The sequence below is a fragment of the Prionailurus bengalensis genome, unplaced genomic scaffold (genome assembly GCF_016509475.1).
Source record: "Prionailurus bengalensis isolate Pbe53 unplaced genomic scaffold, Fcat_Pben_1.1_paternal_pri Un_scaffold_78, whole genome shotgun sequence".
Lineage (NCBI taxonomy): Eukaryota > Metazoa > Chordata > Mammalia > Carnivora > Felidae > Prionailurus > Prionailurus bengalensis.
The window spans coordinates 36,760-44,400 of NW_025091177.1; the positions used below are offsets into that span (position 1 = coordinate 36,760).

At 46.7% G+C, this 7,641-nt stretch overlaps 1 long non-coding RNA gene across 2 annotated transcripts; it reads left to right on the forward strand.

Moving 5' to 3' along the window:
* Positions 1-1,203: 1,203 nt before the first annotated feature.
* LOC122478533 lies at positions 1,204-6,513 on the forward strand. 2 transcript variants are annotated; one of them, XR_006296073.1, is made up of 3 exons: positions 1,204-1,798; positions 3,973-4,140; positions 5,499-6,513. It is a non-coding gene; the product is annotated as an uncharacterized LOC122478533 (long non-coding RNA). The 2 variants fall into 2 exon arrangements; XR_006296074.1 differs by lacking the exon at positions 1,204-1,798 and adding an exon at positions 2,243-2,582.
* Positions 6,514-7,641: the final 1,128 nt, after the last annotated feature.

The following is a 7,641-nucleotide window of genomic DNA, read 5'->3' on the forward strand; positions in this document are numbered from 1 at the left end:
TTATCAAGGTGAGGGGACGGTTCTCCCCCTTAACCTTGGGGGTCACCTGAGGCATTTGGGATACCCTCTGCCTCTGCTGAGGGACCTGACTGTAGGGAAAAGTTTAAGATATTTGAGGAATGAGTTGAGGGATTGTTTTCATTCCGCACAGTCCTCTAAAAGCAGAATAAACCTCTGTCCCTTCTAGGGTCTTTAGTAAATCGAGAAACTGCTGAAACCTCTGTGGGTTACAGCGGCTCTGACTGTACCAAGAATGCAGACAAGGGTAAGGTAAATGCCGGGGCCATTCTCAGTTGTAACTCTTTTGGGAAACCCTCATCTTTATGTACAGTATGCTCTCCCGGCCTTGTCTCGTTTTGCGTGTTGTGTGATATGTCTGTTTGTTGCTTCTCAATTTTTAGTCTGCCAGCTTTCTGTGGTAAGTTTAGAAGCCAAAAGCGCTTAGAGACTGAGTACCTTAAGGTTTTTCCGTGAGTTTCAGGAAATAATGAGAGGAGGATGACTGCACACTCCAAACAGATGTCTCCCGGCCTGGGTGATCCCTTCCAGACCTCACCTCTGTGGGAACAGTGTGGCTGCTGTGTCTTCCTTTCTTGATTCTGACTAGGAGATGAACCTGTTAGAAACGACATCATGACTCCAACTTTCTATTATGTGCCCTGTGCCATTTAGAGTGGTCATAGAGAAAGCCAGTATCATCACTCATCACCTTACCGTCTTTGTCGGTAAATGACTTGTCTGGAATCCTCCAGCTATACCTTAGGTAAAAACAAGTTGAACACTGTGTCCTTCAATTGTGTTTCTGGGAGCAGTTTCTGGTTGTGTCCCCAGTCACTGTTAGAGCTGATATAGTCTCATGACACATACCAGTTTTATACCAAAACACTTGCATGAAATCTGTTATGTGAATTTCTCCCTTTTTCCATTGCACATAATGACTCTGTGTCTTGTAGTATGCTTAAAGTCAGAATTCCCTATGAATTAAGATGAACACATTTGAGCTTTGTAGACATTCACCACAAGTAACTCGTTCTTCACAGAAGACTCTCCTTCCCCTGCAAGATTCCAGGCATCCTCCACTGCCCAGAGGTCTCCGAGGCCTTTGACAACACTTCAAGAGGGCAGACTCCTTTCTCAGGGAGAGGAGCAGAGGAGGCACAGTGAGGGTCCGGCTGCAGAATATGTTGCCAGGAGTAGCTGTGATTCCATGAGCAGAATATGAGCCATTTATTCCCACTCATTTTTTTGTGTTCTTAATATAGCAAAAGCAGAGCATCTGGAGTTGGCGTAGAGGAGGGATGCAGGGTGAACCTGGACATCGATGGCTGCCTGTCTGGAGAATGCTACTTCATTAATCTGTAATTACTTCTGTGAACCCGTTAGGACAGGACCGTTGCCATTTTCTTCCACAGACGTGGGCAGTGATGTGTGGTGGCAGTAGGTTAACCTCTTGCATCTACTACCCCAAGCTGTAGGTGCTATCCAGTGGCAGGGACAGAGTTTTCAGGTACTGATGCTACTCTCTTGGATCCTGGTGGCAGAGAAGGTGGCAGGTGCTGACACACTCTTCTCTGGGTTACAGCTGCTTTTGGTATTGGTTCTCTTGTCTGGCATATGGATGTAGCTGTCACTTCTGTTCTGCAGGGCAGTCTGGATCCTGGGGACCTCCTCCGTTAACTGGACGATTCTGCATGCCCTACCCTGGAGACGCCCCACCCCCGTGGACTATTAGGCACGTCCACCTCCTGAACCTTAGTGGCCCTGAGGCCACCCGGAACCCCTCCACCTGCAACACTTGGTAAGATGATCTGAGCACTAGGAGTTGACTTGTAAAACACACTCACCTTATTTTGTTGCTGTTAGGTCCTGGGCCAAGGTGCAGAGGCGGTACCACAGACCATTGTGATGCAAGGGGAATGTGTCTGCTGCCATTACCATAATCCTCAAGTTGCTCAGGATCCCATCTTCGTCTTTTCCCCCACCACGGGTTGGTACAGGCGTCTCTTATAGAGAAGGAATGGGGCCGTATGCAGAAAATCAGACATAGCGCTTCAGCAGAAATGCCCTGTACACAGTCCACGTGCTGCGATCTGTGAGGCATGAGGCACAACGGAATGTATGTCCATTTAGTTGTGCCCCCAGCCATCCATAGTTGTTCGATGAGTGATGAATACATCTGAGTCAGGGCTTTTAGGAGTCTTCATCAAGTTATAAGGGATGGTTCTTCAAGTTCTTTTTGGGTATCACCAGAGGCATGTGGGACACCCTGTGCATGTAATTTGGGATCTCACTGGGACAAAGACTTTAAGTTGTCGGAAGTATGAGGGGAGGGTTTTTTGTTTTGTTTTTGACCTCCCAACAGTCTACTCAAATCAGAATAAACCTGCATCCCTTCTGGGGCTTTTTGAAGATCCAGAAGTAGGTATCACAACCAAGAGTGACATCGACACTGGCTCTGCCAAAACTGCCGAGAAGCACAAAGTAAATGCTGTGGCCATTTTCAGTTCTAAGTCTTTACGGACTGCCACATCTTTCTGTACAGGACACTCTCCTGCCATTGTCTCTGGTTTGTGTGTCGTATGGTCTGTCTGCTGTTTTTTTTCCCCCCAAATGCAAAACATTTACTGCCGAGTCTACGGGCTTCCCTGTTTCCCAGCTGGCATCTTTTTGTGGTAACTTGAGCAGCTAAGCATGCCTAAAGGTGGGGGCCATAGAGCTTTTCTAATGTGTTCCTGGAATAAATCAAGGAGGATGACACCACACTCCACTTGGAAGTCTCCTACCTTGCCTCATTCTTTGTGGATCTCCTCAATGTGGAATCATTGCTCTTGCTGTGTCTTCCTCTCCTGTTTCCTTCTATTGAGGATTTTAACGTGCTCAGAAAAATCTGTGGGTATCGTTACAATTTGAAAATGCGAACTGACTTCACTCCAACTCATATTTTTGTATGTGTCCTTTACAATGGTCTTAGACAAAGTAAATTTCATACCCATCAGCATTTTGGTAAACATGCTGTCCAGAGTCCCTTCAGGTGTGTCCTGGGCACAAATATCTGAACTATAAGAGGTGGCATATTTGTCATGGAAAACATGCACTGGAACTTAAGTTGTGAAGAGAAAAAATCCAAAAGTACCTGTGTGGCAAGTGCCCACGGTGTCCTTCACTTGTGTTCACATGAGCACGTTCTCTCGTGTCCTGTGTCACAGGTACAGCTAAAACATGGAAACTTACACCAGACATCAAAGTGCATTTGTGTCAATTTTGTCTTTTAGAATTTCAGCTCATTTTTCCAGAGAACACAATTCCCCTGCAAAGTGTACTGCACTTAAGCTGAGAAGTACCTCTGAAGTAAAATAAATTAGTTGAACCCAACTAACATGTATAGGTTACCTGTTTCTCTAAGAGCCCACTTTCCCAGGTCCTCTGCAGGTCCTCAGAATCCCCATCTCCCCATGTGTCTCTGGGCCCATGGATAGCACTTCCAGAGAGGAGAAGACCCCATTGTCGGGACAGAAGTAGATTGGGCACAGGCAGGGGCTTAGAGGCAGAGCTTTGAGCCACGAGGACTATGATTCCATGTGTGGACACTGGTATTGTCATTCCTTCTCATTCTGTAGTTCTTCATATACCCAATAAACAGCCCTTGTGGTGAGGGGGATGAAGGGGGGAGAGTGATCCTGGACACAGATGTCTTCCTATCTGGAATATGCTACTTTTTAAAAAATCTTGTAGAAAAAGGGCCCGTGCTGTTTCTACGTTTCCAGACACGTGGGGACACTAGTATTCCCCACCCCAAAGCTGTAAGTGGAACCCAAAGTATGGGTAGAGATTTTGGTGCTGATGTTGCCCTCTTGGAACCTGGTGGTGGGGAAGCTAGTAGGATATGAGCACTGCTGCTTTGGGTTTCCGCTTTTTGCTGGTGTTGGTGCTCTGTTCTGTCCTATGAACATACCTCTCATTTCTTTTCCCCAGGCTATTTTGTATGCAAGAGTCCTGGTCCTTTCCCAGGATCGCCTTGCAGGCTGAACCCCGTGGACCACCCTTCACCACCAGTCATGGGCTATGGGCCAACTCCCCCTCCTCTACCAGCTCCTCCACCAACTCTATTTGTTAAGATGACCTGAACTGGCTGAGTGGCTGGTAAAGTATATTCATCTTCTTCATGATTGACTTTGTGGGAATGATGTAGAGACGGTTGTGAGTCTTGGCAATCCAGCTACAAACTGCCTGAGGACACTGTAGCATATCTCAAGTTTCTCAGGCCATACATACAATGGGCAGTGGCATGTCCCTGTAATACAGTGAGCTATACGTTTCTCTTGTCAAATGAAAGAGGAGTTTTTACACAAAAGCAGATGTATCACCAGTACTGGGGCGTATGTTGGAGACACAATGTGTTGGGTTCTGTAATGAATGAGGTGCGCCCCTAACTTTTAGAGCACCAGGTGTCCTGTGTGACAGAGGGACATTCATTAAACGATGCAGACCTTGTGATCACCAACATGGAAACACCAGTGAGGATCCAGGGCAAAACCGGGGGAGCCTTGAATCATACAGGAATAGAAGGGAAGTTGAGCACAGTAAGCAGAGTTTGAGGAGGTGCAGAGGGGAGGGTGTTAGGGTCAGGGAGATGCAGTTGGAGGTCATTCCGGCCACAGCCTGAGCAGGGAGTGTGAGGTCCATACGGAACTGCTATGTGGGATCGCTGTCAGTGCAAAGTGCACGCAGGTAATCACCTAAAAAGATTCTCGTCTCCCTGGATTTTCCTGAAGGTTCTGGATATTTGTGGGGGGAAAAGAGCCCTGGATATATGGGGTATTTAACTTGGTCTTAGGAAAAGGCTGTATGCCCAAGTTCATATCCCTCAAGAGACTAAAAGTGGAGACAGGGTCTAGATCAGCTGAGTCATCCTACAATTCAGGGCTGGCCAGATGACACCACTGCTGGACCCCTGTCATCGCCCTGACTACAGCTTTGCATCTCCTCAAACTTCTCTCACAATATTAGGACAGCTGTGTTATCTGTGAAAACAGGGGTAATATTTGTTTCTAAGAACAAGAGAAAAAGAAGACATTCAGTGCATAAGGCGTCTGCAAAATCTCTGGGAAGGGTCCCCTCACGCTTCTCACAGTTTCCATGAAGATCTCTCCACACAATGATCCTCCAAAAAAGATGGTCACGGGAGTTCATTAAACTAAGACTGTTAACAACTCAGCCCAGGCAGTGGGAATCACTGTTTTAAAAAAGAAGACAATGTCCCTCGTTTTTCTATTAGAATTCGGGCCGTGCCACACCATGAAAGAAAAGATAAGTATGAGAATGTGTACATTCAGAGACCTAGATCTGAAGACAATCATTTTCTATTACACATCATCTCACAGATGCAGCCACACACTAAAATGTTCATCTGAGGCCACAGATAAACTACAGAAGACAGAATGCATGTAGGAAAACATAAGATCAGAGGGAAATAAACCAAAAATCTCTTTGCCTTGTAGGACAACTCTTTTGAAATTTGAAGAGGACTATGCACGGTGACAGACAATCGTGTTTGTATATACATTTTAAGAAGGTGTCAGATCTACCTGAATGCTTTCCCTGCCCATCCTGTCCCCTGCACTTTGTCCTTCCTACTGTCTCCTAATCTACCTTTCATCGTTTTGTCTCTGTGTCAGCGTCTGCTTCAAGGCCATCTACTCTCGCTCCCCATTGAGTGCACACAGTGGGGTTCCTGTACACACAGGTAACAAAGTGCCAGAAATGGTGGTGAGGGAGGATAGAAGCAAGATCACCCTTTGTGCAGGGGAACCTGAGGGAGTCTCCCGGGTGATGGGAACTACCTATATCTAGATTGATGGGGTGCTTATGCTCAATTATGTTGGAAATATTCCCTGACTCCATGGTGCCTTGGGGTCAGACAGGTATAATGGTGGAGAAGGGTGAGGACCAGCAGTGACTGTGGTAGAGGAGTGAGGGTCAGACCCATGCCCAGGATGCCAGGTCTCCACAGACAGTACCAAGTGTAGGAGGACTCTGAGGAGCAGAGATTTCTTGATCAGACCCATGGACTACATAATCATCCTGCAGTTTCCTCACTGAGCGATGGCCAGAGCACAAGGACAGCAGCTGGAGGACACCCTGATCATCGCTGGAGTGGAGCAGTGGGCCGGGGGGATTGAGTCAGGGAAAGGGACAGGCAGAAGGTAGTGACAGGGAGTCTGAGAGACAAAGAGAAGAGAAGGGACCCTTCTCTGCTGACTTCACCTACATTTCTGTGTGACCGAAACGAGACCCTTGTCTCGCAGGGAAGGGAAGAGGGCTGGCAAAACACCCAGTGACATACTCAGCTCAAGTGCCCAGGGTATCTGCCTTGCTCTTGAGTACCTAACACAGGAAGCACGTGCTTTCTGTCATGATTGGAACTGCAGCTCGTAGCATTTAGTGAAAATCAATCCAATTATGCATCCCTCAGCATTAAAGTACTCCAACAAAATTAAGTGCACACACTGAAAGATACAACGCAGGATCAAGTCCAAAGGTAGATCGACAGCAATACTTACGGGAATACAGTCTATCTGAAAAGGAGGTAGGTACCCTAGCGCAGATCTTCAGACACCTGGCCGATATCTGAAAACGTAAAAAAAAATAAAAAAGTCCTTACTCCAAAAGCAACATTAGCGCTAGACACAAAGGGATCATGATTAAGGTTTAGAGAGCAACCATATGACTTCATGGTGCTGTATCCATGAGAACAAGTCTCATCAAATTATACCCTTTAATTTGAGGCTCTTTGTTATATGTACATTATACCTCATTAAAGAGAGTTTCAAAGCACAAAATACTAGAAGCAAATGTGGGAACGTTCCTTTCTAATCCTGAAGTGCATGGATGAGATGAGTCTGTCTCCCATGTCTCAAAAATCCAAAATAATACACTTAAAAAATTAATAATAGCAGACTAAGCAGACCCTGAGCTCACGCTGTCCCATGTTTTCAACTGCATAACATCCACATCCAAGTCCATGAACCAGCGAGGGATCCAAGACTGGCACAACAAACTCCACACCTAAATAGAAGCTGCAGCAGGAAGGTCAGAAAGTTGGAGGCTGGCTGCCTGCAGAAGGAGCAGAGAAAGTGAGCCCTCACACGGGGGAGCTGACACAGGGAAGACTAACCTCCATAACATTTGGTATTAAAACCCAGAGGGGCTGAATTCCCTTGAGTTTACATCCTGGTGCTTTGGAGGTCAGCCGACCCAGCACCGGGTGATCCAGAAGGATGAGTGATAGCCAGGTCCCTGCCTGTGTAGAGACGCAACGTAAACATGGCATTTCACACAATGCTTAGGCCACAGGAGACACATGTATTCATGCTGATTCTTGACTCAGCTGGCCTGCCTGGGTCCCACTGACATCACTGAGAGCAAGCAGAGCCCACAACAGACACGCAATCAGTGCAGACCCTTGCATGCACTGAAAGGAAAAGTAACCCAGACACAACAGCAGGGAGAGAGCAATACCCATACGATATCCTCCTGAAGGTCCAGGGCCTATAAATGGAGACGTGCACTGCTGAGGACTCCAGGACCTCTTTTTCATAAAGGCATTAATTTCAAGATCAGAAGGCACAGCTGACTTTCTTA